This window comes from Triticum aestivum, chromosome 5A (genome assembly GCF_018294505.1).
Source record: "Triticum aestivum cultivar Chinese Spring chromosome 5A, IWGSC CS RefSeq v2.1, whole genome shotgun sequence".
NCBI lineage: Eukaryota > Viridiplantae > Streptophyta > Magnoliopsida > Poales > Poaceae > Triticum > Triticum aestivum.
Window position 1 is genome coordinate 498,346,286 of NC_057806.1, and position 24,754 is coordinate 498,371,039.

Sequence of the window (24,754 nt, forward strand, 5' to 3'; positions counted from 1 at the left end):
TTTATCGGGGACGGGGAGAGCCCTGTCTCGTCCGTCGCCGCTCCCTCTCGCGTCGACACGCGCCCTGGCCAGCGGCGCCCGCGGTGCCATGTAGGTAGGCAGGCAGCTGAGGTGGCGCAGTGGTGGGTCTCCACGAAGATCTGCATGCCGCCACGCAGGTGCCTGCCCAGCTGGTTGGGTCGGCAGCTGCATGCGAACGGCGGTGGAGGTTTGACCGGCGTGGGCCTGATGGTGGCCTAACGGGTGTTTTTGACAAGGGCCTTGCCGGGGCCTCGGCAAGGGTCTTGCCGTGGCACCTGCTGTCATCCCCGGCAAGGCTCTTGCTGGGGGCCTTGTGGTCCTCCTTGGCTGGGATCCCGCCAAGGATCATCATCTTCTGAAGGGTGTATATGATCTCGAATGTCTTCACAAAGATATGGAGGCCACCACGGGGATGTCTCCCGAATCCTCGCCCCATGGGGGCAGTGGACTCAAGGGTGACTCACTCCGTAGGTGTGGGGCGAGCTGCCACGGCAAGGGTGTTGCCGGGTTTGCTAAAACCGCCTCCCGGCAAGGATCTTGCCGGGGGGGTCCGCTTCGTCCCCTTTGCTCTTTGTGGTCTTGGTCTTGGCGTCGTTCTGCTTCTCTTGAGCTTTGGCATTACCTTGGCTCACCTCCCTTGCCTTGCTCAGTGTGGTGGTGCCCGTGGCTCAGACCGCCTGTGCACAGTTATAGGGGTACAAAAAGTGTACCCCTCTTTTTGTACACCGACAGGAGCCCCCGGGCCTGGGCCACACGTAAGCGCAATCGCGTCGTTGGGCTAGGCCCAAAAAAACGGTGCGCGGGCAGGCGGGGCGGTTTTTACCACGGTAAGTCTCTTCGCACGCTGCGCTTCTCATGCTTCCCGCGCGTGGCGCGGCGTGGGGAGGCGTGTGTGACGTGGGCGGCATGCGTGGGGTTGCTTCCCGTGGGCATGCGTCACATCATAGTTAATGTGAAAGGAGGCGGCCCGCGTTTTTCCCCCATAAGAAGGAATAAACATGGGCGCGCTGCTCACTTTCTCCTCTTCCCTCGTGCCTTTTCTGATCTCAGAGCCACCGTTCCCTTTCTTCCTTCCTTCCTAAGCTTTCGCTGTCACCCGCCGCCGCTGCTTTGCCATCCCCCTTCCTCAGCCCTCTGAACTTTTTGGCTGCCATGGCTCCCGAATTGAGCACGCTGTCGGGGGACCGGAAGAAGTCCGCCTTCTTCTTCCCCTCGATGGTTGATGTTCAAGAGCTCCGGGCCTCCTTCAAGCCCCTATGGGGAGTGAAGACGTGGGGAGAGGATTCGGGACACCCGGCGACGTGCATCATTCCTGCTGCTTTCGCTGATCCTGCCTCAAATCGGTACCCCTTCTTCGTTTATTACTTTTCTTGCGGGTTATGCCCTCCTTTCTCCGATTTCTTCTTCGACGTTATGAGCACCTTCGGCTTTCGCCTCTTGGATTTTACTCCGAATGCGGTGGCGTGCATGGATTTCTTCGTGCATCTTTGCGAAGGCTTTGCCGGGGTGCAGCCCAACACGGCGCTCTTCCGCCATTACTCCTTCCCTCGAATCCAGCCGGGAGTAGCCGTCTCCGGTTGCGTCACCTGGATCCCAAGATCCAAGGGGGCGTACCTGGACGGTGTCGTGAAGGAGAGGTGGGAGGAATGGCGTGGACGGTGGTGCTGGATTGAAGATGAAACCCTGCCGGAATTCTGCAAGGTCCGCTGAGTGCTGTCGGTCCGCGGCAGCGATTGGAGCGATGTCGACGCCGTCGATGGGAGGCTCACCGTAGCCACCACCAGGATTCTCCGGCTCACCCAGGCCAGACTCACCCTTGAGATGATCGGGGCGGACTTCATTCGCCACCGGATCACCCCGTTGCACAGCAAGTGGAGGCCAGCTTGGCTCTTCACGAACCCGGCTGACATTATGCGACTCCGCCCCGGCCTCGATCACAACTTCACAGTGCTGGCGCATGCCCACTTCTGCCAGCGGCTTTTCCAGCTTGATGTGTGTCGCGATGGCGAGGTCAAGCGGACCTGCAAGGCCAGGAGGGCTGCCGCAAAGGTTGGCAAGGCCCTCAAGGGGCCATTTTCAAGCTGCCAGCGGGGGTGGTCCCATTGTGCAACAATTCGCGTCAGTCCGAGATCATCGCCATGATGCCGGACTGTAATGAGCACGGCCCTATCCCGAGCTAGAAGGAGCCGAAGGTCGAGGATGTGCAGCAATTCTTCGACACCCTGATCGAGGTGTACATCAATGCCGACACCGAGCGGTGGCTTATCATGGACACCACCTAGGCAGAGCTGGACTACATCGCCACCAGGGCGAGGGAGGCACAGCTTGCCACGGAGGCCGGCAGTGCCGGGGGCGCGGAGGACATGGCCGCAACGGTGGTGGAGGAAGAGGAGCTCTCCCGGTGGGCGACGGCCTCCGGGGAGGTTAGTAGTGCCAACAATGGATCTTCGCTCGTCGAAGACGCGGCCGACGAGTCGTTGGGGGAGGAGGAGGATGCGGCGGCGGGCTCGACGCCAACCAGGGGAAGAGGGCGAGTCCCGCGGCGGGCTGGCTCCGGTGAGCCGGTCCTGCCCGGCAGGGCCGCGCGGCCTCAATTGACCCTGGAGGGGTCTGGGCGCGACACGAGGGCCACGGCAGGCAAGAGGCTGACGAAGGCCGCTGAGAAGAAGAAGACGACAACCCCTTCCTCATCCGGGCACGCACAAACCCCGCCGCCTCCTTTGCCTCCTCCGGCAGGCGTCGACTCGGATGATGATGCGGAGCTCCCTTTTGATCTTGGGCCTCTCAGCCCAGAGAGGAAAAGGAAACTGGTAGAAGAGGAGGAGACGGATGACGAGTAAGTTCTCCGTTCCTTACTGTCATTTCCATTTCCTCGAATTGGGTCGCTTGTCTTGATCCATTTTTGCTTCCGTAGGGAGACAGAGACATTGGCCCAGAGGGTGAAGAGGGCGAGGACCTCGGCGAGCAGCTAGCCCCCAGCTGGGGCTTCAAAGACACCACTGGTGGTGTTGAGCAGCCCGGACAGCAGCCCTCGGTGCAGCCCCCAGCGTAAGTTCGTCACCCTCTTATTACTCGACATGTGGTAGGTGCTCGATGCCATGATGCTGACCTTGCCGGGTTTGCAGGAGGGGAGCGGCAGCAGCAGGAGCCACACCCATGGAGGAAGAGGGGAACTTGGGCGCTGGTGGCTCTGCCACGGCGCCAAATGCTGGCGGAGAGGGGAATTCTGCTTCACAGCCTGGCACTGGTGAGTCGCCTGTCCTTCGTCTCTGTTTTTCCCTAATTCTTTTCTTGGCTTCATTGCTCCCGTTGCTGCCCAGACCCTCCTTCAACAGGTATGGAGGACGTGGATACCGTTGCTGGGAACATTGCTGAGGAGGCCGCCAAGGATGCTGCCGAGGACACCGCGGCAGGGGCCGCCAAGGCGACCGGCGAGGCTTCTGCCGAGGGCACCAGCGGTGGACCTGCCAGTGGCGCCGGCAAGGCCTCTGCCGAGGAAGAGGTGGTGGGTGACCAGCCTCCCTCCTCCTCAACCTCGGGCCCCGGCAGGTATCTGAAGGTGGGCGACGATCTCTTTGTCCACCTCCCAAGGGCGTCAAGCCGGGCGCCCGCCGAAGGGGAAGTTTTCGACGACGAGGTGCTTGCCGCCACCGGGCTTGAGGTGGTTGATGAGCCGGGCATTGGTGGCGACGGTTCTCCAGAAGAGCAGCTTTTCCGTGCCATGGGGCCAATTTCCGGAAGCTCCAAGTGCTCTACCGTGCTCGCCTGGACAAGGTCAAGTCCAGGATGGCAATGATGGACAATGTGGAGGTGGACTTCAAGGCGCGCGCTGCCGAGACGCAGACCTGGTTCCACCAGGCTCGCGAGGAGCAGAGGGCCTTTCAGGAGAAATTGGCCGAGCGCGATGTGGAGCTTACCATGAAGATGGTCGACATCGAGAAGGCCCAGGAAAAGGCGGCAAACTTGGCTGCCGCGGCCGAGGCCGCCCGAAACCAGCATCAAGCCACCTTGAATTCCTGGGAAGAGGACCTCACCGCGCGTGAGGCGAAGCTTGCCGCAGCTCTCCATGGCAAGGATGAGGAGCTCGAGGCCCTTGTCGCGCGGCGGATTCGCGAGCTGGAGCAGAGGCACAAGGAGGCACTCGATGCCCAGGCTCTCGCCCATGCTGGCAAGGTAAGGGAGTTGGAGTTGCTGCAGGACGAGCTGAAGGAGCAGGCCCTCAAGCTGTCCAACGAGAAGAGCACACTCAACAATGCCTTGGTGGAGGCGCAAGGAGCGGTCATCAGCAGGGCTGGGGAGCTCTCCGAAGCGCAAAACTCTGTCAGAGACCTCAAGCTGAAGCTGGAGGATCTCGAGAAGATGTTGTCGGAGAGCAGCGCTTGGGAGGAGACCTTGACTAGGAGCCTGGCGGAGGACAAGTAGCTGCGGGCGAACGAGGCCACCTCCCACCAGGATTATGTGGCGGGCGAGAACAGATGGATCAGCCGCCTGGAGGAGGTCGCCGGTAGGGTCACCTCGCAGTTGGCCACCATTGGGATGCCACACGTGAGGTACGCCCCTGAGCGCAGCGGGACCGTCAACACCAAGTTGACCCTATTCTTCGAGGGCGTCCTCGGAGCCTTGGCGTATCTTCACTCCAACAGGATGGCCATGCTGGCCGAGGAGGCCCGGCGACTTTGCCGGAGGGTCGTGACCAAGGTCCTCACACAGACGGCGTACTAGAATCCCGATCTTGACTTCGCGGCCATGATGAAGAGCTTGCCGGATGGTGCTGACCTCACGGTGCTCAAGGAGCGCATCAAGCCCATCACCGACTGCATCGACGAAATCAAGAGGGTGGAAGGCCAGCGCCGGGATTAGGCATCCCGTTCTTCTTCGCCGCTGCGGGTTCCCGACCAAGAAAAATTTTATCTTTAGTTAGAACCGCAGCTATGATGTGATGTAATATAACTTTGAAGTACTCTTAATTTTCATGCATGTTATTTCCCCGTTCGATTCCTCTTTGTATGCGTGCCCTACCTCGATCGGGAAGGCTTGCCGGCGCGGAAGCCCCTAGCGGCGTTTTGGGGACGGATCCCCATGGCCAGCCGGGTAAGCATGCTGCCGAACGAGCCACCTTTTCCGTTCTGAACGCAGCCGCTCGAACTGTCGAGCTTGACTAGAGTCAGAATCGGGGGTGTTGTAGATCGCGGAAGGCTACTCTGCCATTCTCGACGCAGCCGCTTGAGCTGTTGAGCGGACTCGAAACAGGGCAAGGGCGTTGCCAATCGTGGTAGAGCCCCCTGGCGTGCAAGTTTCTCATACAAAGCAAATATCTCCAGGGGGAATAACCTCAAATAAGAAGGGTAGCACAAATAAGGGTTCAGTGCAACTTAGCTTCTGTTTGCGATCGCTCGAGTGTCGATCTTCTGGCCTCCCTTCTTCTTCAAGGGTCACGAAGATGAAGGACGGCCGGGCTAACTGCTAGAGCCGATTCTCACAATTGTGCCCCCTACCTGGCGTGCCAAAGATGTCGGTGGGAACGACACCTATGGGATCACAAGAATCCCTACTACGGTTGCGGGGATCGGGGTCGTGAGAAGAGCGGATCAAACAGATAGCACACGGTTCGTTTATCCTGGTTCAGGCCGCGGGGATGCGCAAAACCCTACTCCTGCTTTGGTGGATTGTATATATGTGTTCTTGAGCTAGTTATGGGGCGTGAGGAGCTCCAAAAAGCCGAATCCTCCTCCTGGTCGCCTCGGGCCTCCTTTTATAGGAAAGGGGGTGCCATAGTAGCACCAGGAGGTGGAAAGGGAACAGTGATGCGAGGTTATCCCTCGCATTATATGACAAGGCGCATTTAATGCGTCTTGCCCAGGTGTCCTTGCTTTATCAGGGACGGGGGAGAGCCCTGTCTCATCCGTCGCCGCTCCCTCTCACGTCGACACGCGCCCTAGCCAGCGGCGCCCGTGGTGCCATGTAGGCAGGCAGGCAGCCGAGGTGGTGCAGTGGTGGGTCTCCACGAAGATCTGCATGCCGCCACGCAGGTGCCTGCCCAGCTGGTTGGGTCGGCAGCTGCATGCGAACGGCGGTGGAGGTTTGACTGGCGTGGGCCTGATGGTGGCCTAACGGGTGTTTTTGGCAAGGGCCTTGCCGGAGCCCAGGCAAGGGTCTTGCCGTGGCGTCTGCTGTCATCCCCAGCAAGGCTCTTGCCGGGGGCCTTGTGGTCCTCCTTGGCTGGTATCCCGCCAAGGATCATCATCTTCTGAAGGGTGTATCTGATCTCGAATGTCTTCACAAAGATTTGCATGCCACCACGGGGATGTCTCCCGAATCCTTGCCCCATGGGGGCAGTGGACTCAAGGGTGACTCACTCCGTAGGTGTGGGGCGAGCTGCCACGGCAAGTGTCTTGCCGGGTGTGCTAAAACCGCCTCCCGGCAAGGATCTTGCCGGGGGGGTCCGCTTTGTCCCCTTTTCTCTTTGTCGTCTTGGTCTTGGCATCATTCTTCTTCTCTTGAGCTTCAGCCTTACCTTGGCTCACCTCCCTTGCCTTGCTCAGTGTGGTGGTGCCCGTGGCTCAAACCGCCCGTGCACAGTTATAGGGGTACAAAAAGTGTACCCCTCTTTTTGTACACCGACACCTACCTACAACGTTCGACTATCGGTGTTTGTGTGGGGGGGAGGGGGCAGATACGTAACTATAGAGAGGTAGATCGACTAGTATATGTGTGGAGGAGAGATACCTAGCTATATATAGAGGGATATCGATCGGCATCCATGGATGTGTGTAGCAGAGTAATAAGGTTGGGAGAAAGACAAAGGTAGAGTGTCGGAGGGTTGGTGGTGGAGTGGCGTCTCACAAATGGTGGGAGAGGCCTGCTAGATAAGCAGATGGTACGAGTGTAATATCAATAAGAGAGGGCCGGGGATGTCTGTCTGTCAATGTACGTGTGTGTGAGAGTCGGCTGAGGGAGTCCTGGATTAAGGGGTCCACGGGCGTCCAGGCTATGTGACATGGGCCGGACTAATGGGCCATGGAGATACAAGAAAGAAGACTTCCTCCCGTGTCCAGATGGGACTCTCCTTGGCGTGGAAGGCAAGCTTAGTGTGCGGATGTGAATATTCGTTTCTCTGTAAACCGGCTCTGTATAACCTTTCTCTGTAAGAGGCAATCATAATCATACATGCTAGACAATTAGGGTTTAGCCATTACGATCTGGTGGTTGATCAACTCTTGTAACCCCTGTACTCATCAAAGTCAATCAAGCAGGACGTAGGGTATTACCTCCATCAAGAGGGCCCGAACCTAGGTAAAACATTGTTTCCCTTGTCTCCTGTTACCATCGATCCTTAGGCGCACAGTTCGGGACCCACTACCCGAGATCCGTCGATTTTGACACTGACATTGGTGCTTTCATTGAGAGTTCCGCTGTGTCGTCGCCAGAAGGTTCGATGGCTCCATCAGTCATCTACAACAAAGCGGCCCTGAGGGAGGTTTTTCTCCCCGACGAGATCTTTGTGTTCGGTGGCTTCGCACTCCGCGCCAACCCGCTTGGCCATCTGGAGCAGATCGATAGCTACGCCCCAGGTGACCTGGGGCGTAGCTGTCGATCTGCTCTAGATGGCCAAGCGAGTTGGCCCGCAGTGCGAAGTTGCCAAAGACGAAGATCTGGCCAGGGAGAAAAACCTCCCTTAGGGCAGTATTGTTGTGGATGACTGATGGATCCATCGAACCTTCTGATGATGACAAAGTGGAACTCTCAATGAAAGCACCAATGTCGGTGTCAAAACCGGCAGATCTCGGGTAGGGGGTCCCGAACTGTGCATCTATGGTTGATGGTAACAGGAGACGGGGGACACTATGTTTACCCAGGTTTGGGCCCTCTTGATGGAGGTAATACCCTCCTTCCTACTTGATTGATCTTGATGAATATGAGGATTACAAGAGTTGATCTACCACAAGATTGTAATGGCTAAACCCTAGATGTCTAGCTTGTATGATTGTAATTGCCTCTACGGACTAAACCCTCCGGTTTATATAGACACCGGAGGGGCCTAGGGTTGTATAGAGTCGGTTTACAAAGGAAGCTGGAATCTTCATATCCGAACACCAAGCTTGCCTTCCACGCAATGGAGAGTCCCATCCGGACATAGGAGGAAGTCTTCTGTCTTGTATCTTCATGGCTCATCAGTCCGGCCCATGTCACATAGCCCGGACACCCGAGGTCCCCGTAATCCAGGACTCCCTCAGTAGCCCCTAAACTAGGCATCAATGTTGATGTGTCCGGCACGAAGATTGTCTTCGGTATTGCAAGGCGGGTTCCTCCTCCGAATATTTCAAAGTAGTCCTCAAACATAGAGAACATGTCCGGCTCTGCAAAACAAGCTTCGCAAAGAGTATAATATTTACCAAGTCCCATCTACTGACATTTTTTTAGTGAGACACCACGTCTCCACCCGGTCATTATTTCGAACCTTTTTTAGCCTCCTGCTCCATGTTTCACGATGCGGTTTTCATTGTTATGTCTTGTCTAAGCAGAGATCGTGTCCCCTTATTGTGGGGTTCTCATCAATACGGGCATGGGTAATCCAACCGCGCCATCTGCACGACCCTTGGGAATAGGCGAGTTTTAAGGCGAATGGGGAGGAGTGATACGTCTCTAACGTATCTATAATTTTTTATTGTTCCATGCTATTATATTATCTGTTTTGGATGTTTATGGGCTTTATTAGACACTTTTATATTATTTTGGGGACTAACCTATTAACCCAGAGACCAGTGCCAGTTTCTGTTTCTGTTTTTTTCTTGTTTTAGAATATCGCAGAAAAGGAAAATCAAATGGAGTCCAATTGACCTAAAACTTCACGGAACTTATTTTTGGATCAGAAGAAGTCTAGAAGACTTGGAGTGCACGTTAGGGGATCAACGAGGAGGCCACGAGGCAGGGGGGCGTGCCCACCCCCTTGGGCGCGCCCTCCACCCTCTTGGGCCCCTCGTGGCCCCCTGACGCACTTCCTCCTCCTATATATCTACATATACCCTAAAACGATCGAGGAGCACAATAGATCGGGAGTTCCACCGCCAGACGCCTCCGTAGCCATCGAAAGCCAATCTAGACCCGTTCTCGCACCGTGCCGGAGGGGGAATCCCTCTCCGGTGGCCATCTTCATCATCCCGGTGCTCTCCATGACAAGGAGGGAGTAGTTCTCCCTCGGGGCTGAGGGTATGTACTAGTAGCTATGTGTTTGATCTCTCTCTTGTGTTCTTGAGGTGATACGATCTTGATGTATCGCGAGCTTTTCTATTATAGTTGGATCTCATGATGTTTTCTCCCCCCTCTACTCTCTTCTAATGGATTGAGTTTCCCCTTTGAAGTTATCTTATCGGATTGAGTCTTTGAAGATTTGAGAACACTTGATGTATGTCTTGCCGTGCGTATCTGTGGTGACAATGGGATACCACGTGATTCACTTGATGTATGTTTTGGTGATCAACTTGCTGGTTCCGCCCATGAACCTATGCATAGGGGTTGGCACATGTTTTCGTCGTGATTCTCCGGTAGAAACTTAGGGGCACTCTTTGAGGTCCTATGTGTTGATTGAATAGATGAATCTGAGATTGGATGGATATCGTATAATCATACCCATGGATACTTGAGGTGACATTGGAGTATCTAGGTGACATTAGGGTTTTGGTTGATTTGTGTCTTAAGGTGTTATTCTAGTACAAACTCTAGTGTTGTTTGTGACACTTATAGGAATAGCCCAACAGATTGATTGGAAAGAATAACTTTGAGGTGGTTTCGTACCCTACCATAATCTCTTCGTTTGTTCTCCTCTATTAGTGACTTTGGAGTGACTCTTTCTTGCATGTTGAGGGATAGTTATGTGATCCAATTATGTTATTATTGTTGAGGGAACTTGCACTAGCGAAAGTATGAACCCTAGGCCTTGTTTACTAGCATTGCAATACCGTTTACGCTCACTTTTATCATTAGTTACCTTGCTATTTTTATATTTTCAGATTACAAAAACATTTATCTACCATCCATATACCACTTGTATCACCATCTCTTCGCCGAACTAGTGCACCTATACAATTTACCATTGTATTGGGTGTGTTGAGGACACAAGAGACTCTTTGTTATTTGGTTGCATGGTTGTTTGAGAGAGACCATCTTCATCCTACGCCTCCTACGGATTGATAAACCTTAGGTCATGCACTTGAGGGAAATTTGCTACTGTTCTACAAACCTCTACACTTGGAGGCCCAACAACATCTACAAGAAGAAGGTTGTGTAGTAGACATCAAGGTCTTTTCTGGCGCCGTTGCCGGGGAGGTGAGTGCTTGAAGGTATATCTTTAGATATTGCAATCGAGTATTTGAGTTTCTTGTTTTATCACTAGTTAAGTTTATAAAAGAAAATCACAAAAAATGGAATTGAGTTTGTCTCATACGCTTCATCTTTTTAATATCTTTCATGAGTATGATGGAAAGGATAATTGTGCTCAAGTGCTAGAAGAAGAAATCTATAAAATGTTTGGCACTAAATATTTGAATGATGAGCATGATTGCAATGTTGTTAGTATGAATTCCTTGAATATCCATGATACTAATGATATGCAAAGCCACAAGCTTGGGGAAGCTATGTTTGATGAAGATGATATTTTTAGTCTCCCAAGTTTTGATATGCAAATTTATAATGATGATAGCATACCACCTACTTATGATGATTATTGTGATGGTACTTATGCTATAAAAAGTAGTGATTATATTTATAAAACTTTTCATGATTATGATTACCCCTTTTCTGAACGTTACTCTTTTAATGTGGAAACAATTTATAGTATTCGAGTTTCTTATGATACTTCCACTATTGCGAATGAGAATATATTTGCTTATGTGGAGGGTAATAAAATTTCTATGCTTGTAGACCATGAAAAGAATGCTTTATGTGATAGTTATATTGTTGAATTCATTCATGATGCTACTGAAAATTATTATGAGGGTGGAATATATGCTTGTAGGAATTGCAATAATATCAAGTTTCCTCTCTATGTGCTTAAAGTTTCAAAGTTATGCTTGTTTTACCTTCCTATGCAAGTTGATTCTTGTTCCCATAAGTTGTTTGGTCACAAAATCCCTATTCATAGGAAGTATGTTAGACTTAAATGTGATATTCATATTCTTCATGATGCTCTCTTTATGTTTCAATTCTAATCTTTTATGTGAGCATCATTGAAATCATCATGCCTAGCAAGGGGCGTCAAAAGATAGCGCTTGTTGGGAGGCAACCCAACTTTATTTTTGTTCCTGTTTAGTAATAAATAATTCATCTAGACTCTGTTTAGATGTGGTTTTATGTGTTTAATTAGTGTTTGTGCCAAGTAGAACCGTTGGGAAGACTTGGGTGAAGTCTTTATGATCACGCTATAAAAAAAAGAAACTTTAGAGCTCACGAGAATTGCTGCCATTTTTCATTGGAGAGTACTATTTAGTTAATTCTTTTTGCAGATGATTAATAGATAAATTCCTCAGGTCCAGCAATTTATTTTACAATTTTTGGAGTTCCATAAGTATACGTTTGATCCAGATTACTACAGACTGTTCAGTTTTTGACAGATTCGGTTTTCGATGTGTTGTTTACTTATTTTGATGACTCTATGGCTAGTAAAAGAGTTTATAAACCATAGAGAAGTTGCAATACATTAGGTTTAACACAAATATAAATAAAAAATGAGTTCATTACAGTACCTTGAAATGGTGTTTCGTTTTCTTTTCCTAACGGAGCTTACGAGTTTTCTGTTATGTTTTGTGTTGTGAAGTTTTCAAGTTTTGGGTAAAGATTCGATGGACTATGGAATAAGGGATGGCAAGAGCCTAAGCTTGGGGATGCCCAAGGCACCCCAAGGTAATATTCAAGGACAACCAAAAGCCTAAGCTTGGGGATGCCCCGGAAGGCATCCCCTCTTTCGTCTTCGTTCATCGGTAACTTTACTTGGAGCTATATTTTTATTCGCCACATGATATGTGTTTTGCTTGGAGCATTATTTTATTTACTTTTGTTTTGCTTGCTGTTTGAATAAAATACCAAGATCTGAAATTATTAAATGTCAGAGAGTCTTCACATAGTTGCATAATTATTCGACTACTCATTGATCTTCACTTATATCTTTCGGAGTAGTTTGTAGTTTGCTCTAGTGCTTCACTTATATCTTTTTAGCGCACGGTGGTGGTTTTATTTTATAGAAATAATTGATCTCTCATGCTTCACTTATAATATTTTGAGAGTCTTTTAGAACATCACGGTAATGTGCTTTGGTTATGAATTTAGTCCTAATATGATGGGCATCCAAGAGGGATATAATAAAAACTTTCATATAGAGTGCATTGAATACTATGAGAAGTTGATACTTGATAATTGTTTTCAGATATGAAGATGGTGATATTAGAGTCATGCTAGTTGAGTAGTTGTGAATTTGAGAAATACTTGTGTTGAAGTTTGTGATTCTCGTAGCATGCACGTATGGTGAACCGTTATGTGATGAAGTCGGGGCATGATTTATTTATTGATTTTCTTCCTTAAGAGTGGCGGTCGGGGACGAGCGATGGTCTTTTCCTACCAATCTATCCCCCTAGGAGCATGCGCGTAGTACTTTGTTTCGATAACTAATATATTTTTGGAATAAGTATGTGAGTTCTTTATGACTAATGTTGAGTCCATGGATTATACGCACTCTCACCCTTCCACCATTTCAAGCCTCTCTAGTACTGCGCAACTTTCGTCCGTACCATAAACCCACCATATACCTTCCTCAAAACAGCCACCATACCTATCTATTATGGCATTTCCATTGCCAATCCGAGATATATTGCCATGAAACTTACCACCGCTCCGTTATTATGACACGCTTCCTCATTGTCATATTGCTATGCATGATCATGTAGTTGACATTGTATTTGTGGCAAAGCCACCGTTCATAATTCTTCCATACAAGTCACTCATGAGTCATTGCACATCTCGGTACACCGCCGGAGGCATTCATATAGAGTCATACCTTGTTCTAAGTATCGAGTTGTAAGTAAATAAAAGTGTGATGATCATCATTATTAGAGCATTGTCCCAGTGAGGAAAGGATGATGGAGACTATGATCCCCCCACAAGTCGAGATGAGACTCCGGACGAAAATAAAAAAAATTAAGAGGCCAAAGAAGCCCAAATAAAAAAAGAGAGAGAAAATAGGCCATAAAAGGAGAAAAGGCCCAAATAAAAAAATGAGAGAAAATGAGAGAAGGGGAAATGCTACTATCCTTTTACCACACTTGTGCTTCAAAGTTGCACCATGATCTTCATGATAGAGAGTCTCCTATGTTGTCACTTTCATATACTAGTGGGAATCTTTCATTATAGAACGTGGCTTCTATATTCCAATGATGGGCTTCCTCAAAATGCCCTAGGTTTCGTGAGCAAGCGAGTTGGATGCACACCCACTAGTTTCTTTTGTTGAGCTTTCATACATTTATAGCTCTAGTGCATCCGTTGCATGGCAATCCCTACTCACTCACATTAATACCTATTGATGGGCATCTCCATAGCCCGTTGATACGCCTAGTTGATGTGAGACTATCTTCTCCTTTTTGTCTCCTCCACAACCACCATTCTATTCCACCTATAGTGCTATATCCATGGCTCACGCTCATATATTGCGTGAAGATTGGAAAAGTTTGAAAACATCAAAAGTATGAAACAATTGCTTGCCTTGTCATCGCGGTTGTGCATGATTTAAATACGTTGTGTGGTGAAGATGGAGCATAGACAGACTATATGATTTTGTAGGGATAGCCTTCTTTGGCCATGTTATTTTGAGAAGACATAATTGCTTTATTCGTATGCTTGAAGTATTATTATTTTTATGTAAATATTAAACTTTTGTCTTGAATCTTATGGATCTGAATATTCTTGCCACAATAAAGAAGAATTACTTGGAGAAATATGTTAGGTAGCATTCCACATCAAAAATTCTGTTTTTATCATTTACCTACTCGAGCACGAGCAGGAATTTACCTACTCCAACGTATCTATAATTTTTGATTGTTCCATGCTATTATATTATCTTTTTTGGATGTTTATGGGCTTTATTACACACTTTTATATTATTTTTGGGACTAACCTATTAACCCAGAGCCCAGTGCTAGTTTCTGTTTTTTCCTTGTTTTAGAATATCGCAGAAAAGGAAAATCAAATAGAGTCCAATTGACCTGAAACTTCACGGAACTTATTTTTGGATCAGAAGAAGCCCAGAAGACTTGGAGTGCACGTCAGGGGATCAACGAGGAGGCCACGAGGCAGGGGGCGCGCCCACCCCCTGGTCGCGCCCTCCACCCTCGTGGCCCCCCTGACGCACTTCTTCCTCCTATATATCTCCATATATCCTAAAACGATAGGGGAGCACAACAGATCGGGAGTTCCATCGCCAGAAGCATTCGTAGCCACCGAAAGCCAATCTAGACCCGTTCCGGCACCCTGCCGGAGGGGGAGGGAGTAGTTCTCCCTCGGGGCTGAGGGTATGTACCAGTAGCTATGTGTTTGATCTCGCTCTCGTGTTCTTGAGGTGATACGATCTTCATGTATCACGAGCTTTGCTATTATAGTTGGATCTTATGATGTTTTATCCCCCCTCTACTCTCTTGTAATGGATTGAGTTTCCCCATTGAAGTTATCTTATCGGATTGAGTATTTAAACATTTGAGAACACTTGATGTATGTCTTGTCGTGTGTATCTGTGGTGACAATGGGATACCACGTGATTCACTTGATGTATGTTTTGGTGATCAACTTGCGGGTTCCGCCCATGAACCTATGCATAGGGGTTAGCACACGTTTTCGTTGTGATTCTCTGGTAGAAACTTTGGGGCACTCTTTGAGGTCCTATGTGTTGGTTGAATAGATGAATCTGAGATTGTGTGATGCGTATCGTATAATCATACCCACGGATACTTGAGGTGACATTGGAGTATCTAGGTGACATTAGGGTTTTGGTTGATTTGTGTCTTAAGGTGTTACTCTAGTATGAACTCTAGGGCTGTTTGTGACACTTATAGGAATAGCCCAACGGATTGATTGGAAATAATAACTTTGAGGTGGTTTCGTACCCTACCATAATCTCTTCGTTTGTTCTCCGCTATTAGTGACTTTGGAGTGACTCTTTCTTGCATGTTGAGGGATTGTTATGTGATCCAATTATGTTATTATTGTTGAGGGAACTTGCACTAGCGAAAGTATGAACCCTAGGCCTTGTTTACTAGCATTGCAATACCGTTTATGATCTCTTTTATCATTAGTTACCTTGCTGTTTTTATATTTTCAGATTACAAAAATCTTTATCTACCATCCATATACCCCTTGTATCACCATCTCTTCCCGAACTAGTCCACCTATACAATTTACCATTGTATTGGGTGTGTTGGGGACACAAGAGACTCTTCGTTATTTGGTTGCAGGGTTGCTTGAGAGAGACCATCTTCATCCTACTCCTCCTATGGATTGATAAACCTTAGGTCACCCACTTGAGGGAAATTTGCTATTGTCCTACAAACCTCTACAATTGGAGGCCCAACAATGTCTACAAGAAGAAGGTTGTGTAGTAGACATCAAGGAGCTTGATATTCGGTGCCTTTTTAAAGAGATAAGGATTCACCCTTTCACGCACTCCTTCTTGCTCTCTGCCCACCCATTCTCGAGCTCCAGCGCCCAAGCTTCCATCCTTTCTACCTCAAAAAAGCACTCCAGCCATGTCCGCATCCGGAGCGCAGGGCAAGTGAATGGTGTGACGCCCCCAGACCGTTGCGCTAGCTAGGTGTCTCCCAGTTATTCGCTGTTGTTGCCTTGTCATTCGTTTGCGTGTTGCATCTTGCCATGTCATCATGTGCATTGCATCTTGCCATCTCCCAGTTATTCGAAACTTGCATCCGTCCGGATCCCCAGTTCTCCCCGTTGTCCGTCCTGAGCCCAACCACACTCGCACACGCCCGCGGCATCTCCGAAATATTATTTTATAAGTGGCCGGAAAATGTTCTCAGAATGGGATTAAAGTTGGCGTGCGGTGTTGTTTTGTTGTCACTAGACCGCCTGCCAAGTTTCATCGCATTCGGAGTCCATTTGATGCCCCAACGGATAACTATAGCGGCAATATAGCTGGTCTAACATCGGAAGTTTTCGGTCTCCGACAACAGTTGCCTGGTGTCTGTCTTCTCTTCTCTCAGCCCAAGGCTTTCTGCACCGCCCACCACCACTCACCGCCAGGCCCAACCTAACCTCTCTCGTCAGCCCGCGGCCCTCCTCGCGCACGTCCGAAAATTGTCCCGAACCCGACCCGGATAGTCATCACTATTGTGTTCTTGATCATCCCCAAACATCTATAAACCATCTCCATTTTGTTATCTGGGCTCACTAACCTATGTATCCAAGACTGTCCGATTTTGATCGGAGGGTCCAAACCTAATCCTTTTGTCCCTATATATAGACCAACCCCTACCCAAACCACACAAATCCCTAATTTCTAGGGATCCTCCCTCCACCGCCGCCAGTCTCTACCATCTACCTCGGGATCCCTTCCGACCTAATCCACCTTGTTTTTTGCAGCCAACCAACCGGCACCACTCACCGATCTCCTCGTGCCCGAGGACTCCAAGACACTCCTCTCCGGCAACTAGCAGGACTGTCGCGTCCCTCTCATCTGGTTCTTCCCGTGCTTCTTCTTTCCCATGTGTCTCTCTAACATATCTCTCTCCCGTGCACATGAACGCCACCTCCTACCCAAGCGCAGCCGCCCCTGGAGCTCCACTGAACCGCAAGCAGAGGCCATCCTCGTCTAGGGCTCGGCTGGATCCCGCCATTCCCGGGTCCTCCCCGCGCCTGCCGACCTGTGGCTCCTTCGTTGACCGTGAGAGCTTGTGATGGGCAAAGATGGAACACCCCTGCAGGGTTTTGAACTTTCGAAAGCCGTGCCCGCGGTTATGGGCAGATGGGAATTTGTTAATGTCCGGTTGTAGAGAACTTGACACTTAACTTAATTAAAATGCATCAACCGCATGTGTAGCCATGATGGTCTCTTCTCGGCGGGATCTAGGAAGTGAACACGGTTTTGGAGTTATGTTTGAATGTAAGTAGTTTTCGGGATCACTTCTTGATCACTTCTAGTTCACGACCGTGCCTTGCTTTCTCTTCTCGCTCTCATTTGCATAAGTTAGACACCATATTTGCTAATGCTTGCTACAGCTCCACCCCACTACCTTTTCCTACCCATAAGCTTAAATAGTCTTGATCGCGAGGGTGTGAGATTGCTGAGTCCCCGTGACTCATAGATTACTTCAAAGAGTTGCAGGTACCGATGATAACCGTGCAGGCGACGCAACCGAGCTCTAGGAGGAGCTCGATGAAGATCATGTTCGTTGTGTTGTTTCGTTGCCAGTTGATTAGTAGTGGAGCCCAATCGGGGCGATCGGGGATCTATGCAATTGGGGTTGTCTTTCCTTATTTGATTCCGTAGTCGGACCTTGATTGTATTCTGGATGATGTAATGTTATATTTATGTATTGTGTGAAGTGGCGATTGTAACCCAACTCTTTATCTCTTTCGTATTCAGTACATGGGATGTGTAAAGATTACCCCTCTTGCGACATGCCTACTATGTGGTTATGCCTCTAAGTCGTTCTCCGACACGTGGGAGATATAGCCGCATCGTTGGGTGTCACAAGTTGGTATTAGAGCCATCCCCGACTTAGGAGCCCCCTGCTTGATCGAATCGCTGACGTTGTTGAGTCTAGAACAAAATGTTTTGAGTTTTATAGGATTATATATATCGGAGAGTAGGATTCCTTTTACTCCCCAGTCCCTTCGTCGCTCTGGTGAGGCCTCCTGGCGTAGAGTTTTGACTCTTCTCTCCTCAAATTTCACAAAAAAATTAGGATCATGCGGGTATCTTGGAATCGTTCCGATGATTTTGTGACGAGAACATTGTTCTTGGTGCCTCCTGACATTTAAGGGTTGTGGCAGTGTCCCGGGGAGTTGAGCTCCGAGGTGTTGTCGTCACAATTTTATCGTTGCAGTTCTGGAATACCTGAGTTTCGCTGACATCGAAAATCTCTTTTATGTAGTTGTTGGTGAGATAACCTTGACGCCACCCAGTACTGGGGCGGGAGTTCGGGAGTATTGCCGTAACTCGTATAACAGATGTTTTTCGAAGGTTGAGGTAAACGATTTCCGAAGGTTTCTTGGTTATGTGTTGAAGTTTGGATACAGCTGGATGTAGGTATTGTTAGTTTGGGTGAGATATTATGCTTCCCATGTATCCCCAACACATGATTGCATAATCAGAAATTTTCGAGAGTTTATAAGTGGGAATTCAGGTAGCTCCTAGGATATCTTTCCGACAGATGCATGATATGAGATTGCGGTTCGACGTCTAGTGGTCCGCCTATCCACGGTTGGTTTTACTGTGGTCTCGTTGTGTCTTAAAGAGTCCTTGGCTATGCTGACTCGGGGATGCTTCGTATGTCATGTGCACTGCCTTGTACATGATGGTGCTGTATGATCGAGCCGGTGTGGGCCCCACCACGAAAACTTCGGATGAAATCTCTATCATATGTTTGTTCCGGCTTATTCTGCAAGGCAATCCTTTGTTTTTGTTTTGGTTTGTGGTATTCAAGTTGCTTCAATGTCAAGTGTTGATTCCATACCTTTCCAAGCGGTGTTCTCATATTCCTATGTGAATACTAATCCTTCATGATAATCGAGATTGTCATGTTAATTCTTTTCAACCGGCGTGTTTCTCTTCAAGTGGATCCAATCATTTCAACATCCACAAGAACACCTCTCGATTTTTCCCAATGTTGTTCATTTCATCTGTCCCAAGCTGTCTTTGTTTTTCCCGCCCTCCAACCCTTTTTTGTTCGAAGACCAAGATTTCTTAATCAAGTATCCATCTTATTGATGTGAAGTCTCTTCATTCTTTTCAATCAATGTTCGTACCCGGTGGTTCTCTTGAAGATGCTCTACTAGTTCATCATTCTTCGTTCTCTTTCTTCTCCGGTGGATTCAATTCAAGCTTTGTTGATCATATCCTTTCTTTGTTTTAAATGTTTTCTCAGGCCGGTGCACTTCTTAATCGCTCACCTCTCGCTATTCATTTGTTCCGGAGTGTTGAAGATATCTTAGAAGATTCATGTTTCCATTCTTGATCCGTTCAAGATATATCGAGGTTGTTATTTCTTTCAAGACATTTAAATCAACCGATGGAATCTCTCTTCAAAACCATTTCAATAGTGTTTCTTTTGAGTGGGCCATAACCCACAAGTCTTTTCCCAAGATCTTACCTAACTATTCTAATCTTTCCCGGAGTTATTCTCAATTCTTTTTCAAAGTTTGACGTAAGAATGAATTATCATCAGTCAAATGTATTTCTTCAAGATCTTTCAAATTCTTTCATCGGTGGTTCAACCTTTCTATTTTTCATACCGGAGTATCTCAACAATTCATGATGGTTTTCTCATTGTCATTCTCAACACTTGAAGACCAAAGAAGAGCTCCTCTTAAATTCTTAACCGTTTCTCTCGGAGTTTTATGGTTCTAGCTTGATGCCATCCTATCATAATTGTTTTCAATTGTGAGAATTCTTTTCACCCATCCGGAGAAATTCAGGAGTCTTTTCAGTTTGATTCTCCGAAGACCATCATTTCGGGTTTATTCATTCTCATCTTTCAGCTCTCATTCTCTAATCTTACCGGTGCATCATTCAAGTATTCTCTAATCAGTTCGCGATCTCTTCGTTCTCTTGCATCTTGTTTCACTCAAGTATCTTCGCTCATTTTCAATCCTTACGGTGGTTCTTTCAAGAGTTCTCTGCCTTGGTTCATATCAATCCATTTGTTCTTTCCAATCATACCGGCGGTTCGTTGAAGTCCTTCTCAAGTTTACGATATATCTATCTTAATCCTTTCTACGAGAATAAGTAGTATGCCAAATCCATTGCTTGTCATCAATTTAGTTGGTGAAGGATAAGCATAATGTAATTCCAATTCTTGTTTCATCCAAGTTATTAATTCCTTATTCCGGAGGTTCATCAAAATTCTTGATTTCATTTTTCATCTTACTTTCTGGAGTTCCAAGTTTTTTTTCTCTCGGATATATCATCGCGAAGATTAATCTAAATCATTGCAATGCTTCACCTTGTGTTTTCAACTCTTTTTCCTTTCTATCATCCTTTTGTTACCGGAGTTCTTCATGGAGGCTCTACATGGTGGTTCGTCTCCTCGTTGATATCAATCCAATCTATTGTTTCCGTTAGTGGCGGAATTTCACCTCATAGTTTTGAGATGTTCTCCACAAGCCCACTACAAGCTTACTCTTTTCGTTGTTGGTTTTCCAACAACTACGTTCGACCCTTCTCCAAAAGATGCTTTTTCACGCTCATTTGTCGTGGAAGTTGTCATTTTCTTCTCAGTCCCTTTATCCCAACAATCTAGCTTCTATTCTTTTGTTCCGGAAGCATTGTGATGTTGCTCTCTTCACTCTTCATCTCGTTTTGCCAAGATCATGCTCTTTCCTTTGTCTATCCATTCAACCAAAGTGTTGTATCCTCTGCTCAAGTTCTTTTCATCTTATCAAGTCTTGCATCTCCTTTCAGTCAGAGTGCTGCCCAAATTGTATCAATTTTATTCCTTCTTCATCTCGTTTTTACCGGTGTGTTTGCATGTACGTCTAGTCCATTGCAACCCCTTTCTTATGTCTTTCAACCTATAGGGTTCTCGTGATGTTCCTTGTTCCTCTTGTCTAACAGAGGTTTTCAACTTTGTTCATCTTTGTTGTATTCTTTCTTTGAAATTTGTTCAAACTCTCAAAGTTCGTGGTTTCACTCATTTGTCAAAGAAGCAATTAGTTTTACCTCTTATCTTCCTCTTCCTTTTCTCTCCGGTGCCATCCTAGATCTTGGGACGATATCCTCTTGTAGTGGTGGAGTGTTGTGATGCCCCAAGACCATTGCGCCAGGTGTCTCCCAGTTATTCGCTATTGTGGCCTTGTCATTCGTTTGCGTGTTGCATCTTTCCATGTCATCATGTGCATTGCATCTTCATGTTTTCGAAACATGCATCCGTCTGGGTCCCCAGTTTTCCTGCTGTCCATTCTGAGCCCAACCACACTCGCACGCGCCTGCGGCACCTCCAAAATATTGTTTTATAAGTGGCCGGAAAATGTTCTCGGAATGGGATGAAGGTTGGCGTGCGGTGTTGTTTTGTTGTCAGTAGACCACCTGCCAAGTTTCATCGCATTCGGAGTCCGTTTGATGCCCCAATGGATAACTAGAGCGGCAATATAGCCGGTCTAACGTCGGACGTTTTCGGTCTCCGGAAACAGTCGCCGGGTCTCTCTCTTCTCTTCTCTCAGCCCAAGGCTTTCTGCACAGCCCACCACCACTCACCGCCAGGCCCAACCTAACCTCTCTTGTCAGCCCGCGGCCCTCCTCACGCGCGTCCGAAAATTGTCCCGAACCCGACCCGGATAGTCATCACCGTTGTGTTCGGATCATCCCCAAACATCTATAAACCATCTCCATTTTGTTATCTGGGCTCCCTAACCTATGTATCCGAGACTATCCGATTTTGATCGGAGGGTCCAAACATAATCCTTTTGTCCCTATATATAGACCAACCCCTACCCAAACCAGACAAATCCCTAATTTCTAGGGATCCTCCCTCCGCCGCCGCCACTCTCTACCATCTACCTCGGGATCCCTTCCGACCTAATCCACCTCATTTTCTGTAGCCAACCAACCGGCACCGCTCGCTGATCTCCTCATGCCCGAGGCCTCCAAGCCACTCCTCGCCGGCAACTAGGAGGACCGTCGCGTCCCTCTCCTCTGGTTCTTCCCGTGCTTCTTCTTTCCCCTGTCTCTCGCTCACATCTCTCTCTCTCCCGTGCTCATGAATGCCACCTCCTGCCCGAGCGCAGCCGCCCCTGGAGCTCCACCGAACCGCAAGCAGAGGCCATCCTTGTCCAGGGTTCATCCGGATCCCACCATTCCCGGGTCCTCCCCGCGCCTGCCGACCTGCGGCTCCACTGCCCCGTCAAGTTCCAAGAGCCAATGTTGCCTGCTGGTGCTCCTTGCATCACCCAGCGCCACTTCTTCCTCTCCGTGGAGCTTGTCCCCATCGTTCCTGCGTGGAACCCTCCTTGTCGGAGTCCCAGCACCGCCGTCGCGGATCTTCAGTGCCGCCTCCTCAAGCTTGTCCACCGTCCACTGCTGCGACTAGGAGCGCTGATGCCCGTCTTCGATGTCACCAAAGGGTACCCAAGCGCCATGGCCTGGGCTCGGCCTTGAGGTCCTCAGCGCTGTCGTGGCTGCTGCTTGCTCCGTCGATGTAGCCGCAAGCTCCTGACGTCGTGTCGTTTCCTTGCTGACCGCGTCGACCATTGCCACCAGCCTCCTTAGCTTCGAACGCACGCGCGCCTGCCTCCCTTGCCTCGCAAACCTCGTCGCGGGCCAACCGCGTCCGCCGCCATGGACTTCCTCATGGAGCACCACCATCGCATCTCCACGAGTCCGTCGGGTTCCGGCCATTCCCGTCATTGTCGGACCTCCTCAGCTCGCCGGAGCTCCTGTCGTGTCGCGTCGCCGCTGTTTCCTGTTGTCGCGCCGCCGACCACTTGTTCTGCTCTGCTCAGGATCGAGCAAGTCCAATCGCTCGCCTCCTCTGCTTAGAGCGTTGACCGCTCCCCGCTGCATCAGCCCATCTCCTCTGCGTTGCCAACTGGGCTGAAGCCCATGGTGAGGCTCCCAGCGCCTCCTTTGTTTTTATTTCTTTCTTCACTGTTGGCCCAGCAGTGCAATATTTTGACCCATGTAGTTTTTTTAGGTTCTGTGAATTTACCCTTTATCCAGTGTTTTACAGTTTTGCAGAATAAACCCTCATGTTCATGCAATTAAAAACTCATCAACCGTGCATCATATTAAAATGTTTTATGTATGTAACTTGCTTAGAATTTTGTCTAGTTTCATAATTTCCAACTTTCATCCATGTTAAAAATGTTTAAACTTGTTGTTTGTTTAATTTTGCATAAATGCCATGCTAAAATGCTTTATTTCATAACTAATTAATCGTAGCTCCATTTTATTTAAACTTTATATGTAAATGGGGTAGAAAAATGCCTAGTTTAACATGGTGGATTTTACTTTGCATGTTTAACAACTCTAAAATTGGGTTTAGGGTAGAACAGCACCAAATCTAAAATATGTATATGGGGATTTACCAGAATTGTTGTTCGTTGTTTCCGGCCTCATTTAAACTTGCCTAGATAGGTATTTTTGTTTTGCTTCACCCCTTGCCATGCTAAACAACACTTAATATTGTTGAGTGCATAAACGAGTTCAAACTAAATAACTTGTTGTCGTTTTTCGTCAATATGCAACTCATTGCATATTGAGCTCCACTTAATTTGTAGAATTGCTTGTGCTCTTTGCCATGCCATGCCTCATTAATCTGGACATGCATCATACACTAGTAGAAAACAGGGCTATGGTCCAGGCCGGCTCAGCCCATTAGTCCCGGTTCAGTCTAGAACCGGGACCAATGTGGGCATTGGTCCCGGTTCGTGAGCCCAAGGGGCCGGCCGGGCCACGTGGGCCATTGGTCCCGGTTCGTCTGGACCTTTTGGTCCCGGTTGGTGGGACGAACCGGGACCAATGGGCCTCGCTCCTGGCCCAACACCATTGGTCCCGGTTGGTGGCTTCAACCGGGACTAAAGGCTTCCCTTTAGTCCCGGTTCATGTCATCAACCGGGACCAATGAGGTTCCTATACATACCCCCTCGCGCAAGAGCAGAGCACAGTGCTCTGTTTTTTCTGGCCGAGGGGGAGAGGGCTTTGTGGTGCTCTAGCTCACCTCCTATGCACATGAGGTGTTCGATGGGATGCCCGAGCCACACTACTTAAGCTTTCTCCTCTCGATGATGATGAACTTCTATTAATTTGGACACTTAATTATATATAATGCACGCAGATGAACCGGCAATGGATGTACGGTGACAGACACACCCGTGAGTACATTAAGGGCGTGCATGAGTTTCTCGGTGCGGCTGAGGCAAACAAGCAAAATGGTTTTATGTGTTGTCCATGCACTGAATGTGGGAATACGAGGTCTTACTCTAACCGGAAAATCCTTCACTCCCACCTGCTTTACAAGGGTTTCATGCCACACTATAATGTTTGGACGAGGCATGGCGAAATAGGGGTTATGATGGAAGATGGCGAAGAAGAAGAGTACGATGACAACTATGTGCCCCCTGAATACGGTGATGCTGCAACGGGGGGAGCCGGTGAAGATCAAGAGGAACCAGACGATGTGCCCAATGATGCTGCCACGGATGAAGCTGCTGAAGATCAAGAGGAACCAGACGATGTGCCCGATGATGATGATCTCCGCCGGGTCATTGTCGATGCAAGGACGCAATGCATTAGTCAAAAGGAGAAGCTGAAGTTCGATCGCATGTTAGAGGATCACAAAAAAGGGTTATACCCCAATTGCGAAGATGGCAACACAAAGCTCGGTACCGTACTGGAATTGCTGCAGTGGAAGGAAGAGAATGCTATGGCTGACAAAGGATTTGAGAAGCTACTGAAAATATTGAAGAAGAAGCTTCCAAAGGATAACGAATTGCCTGACAGTACATACACAGCAAAGAAGGTCGTATGCCC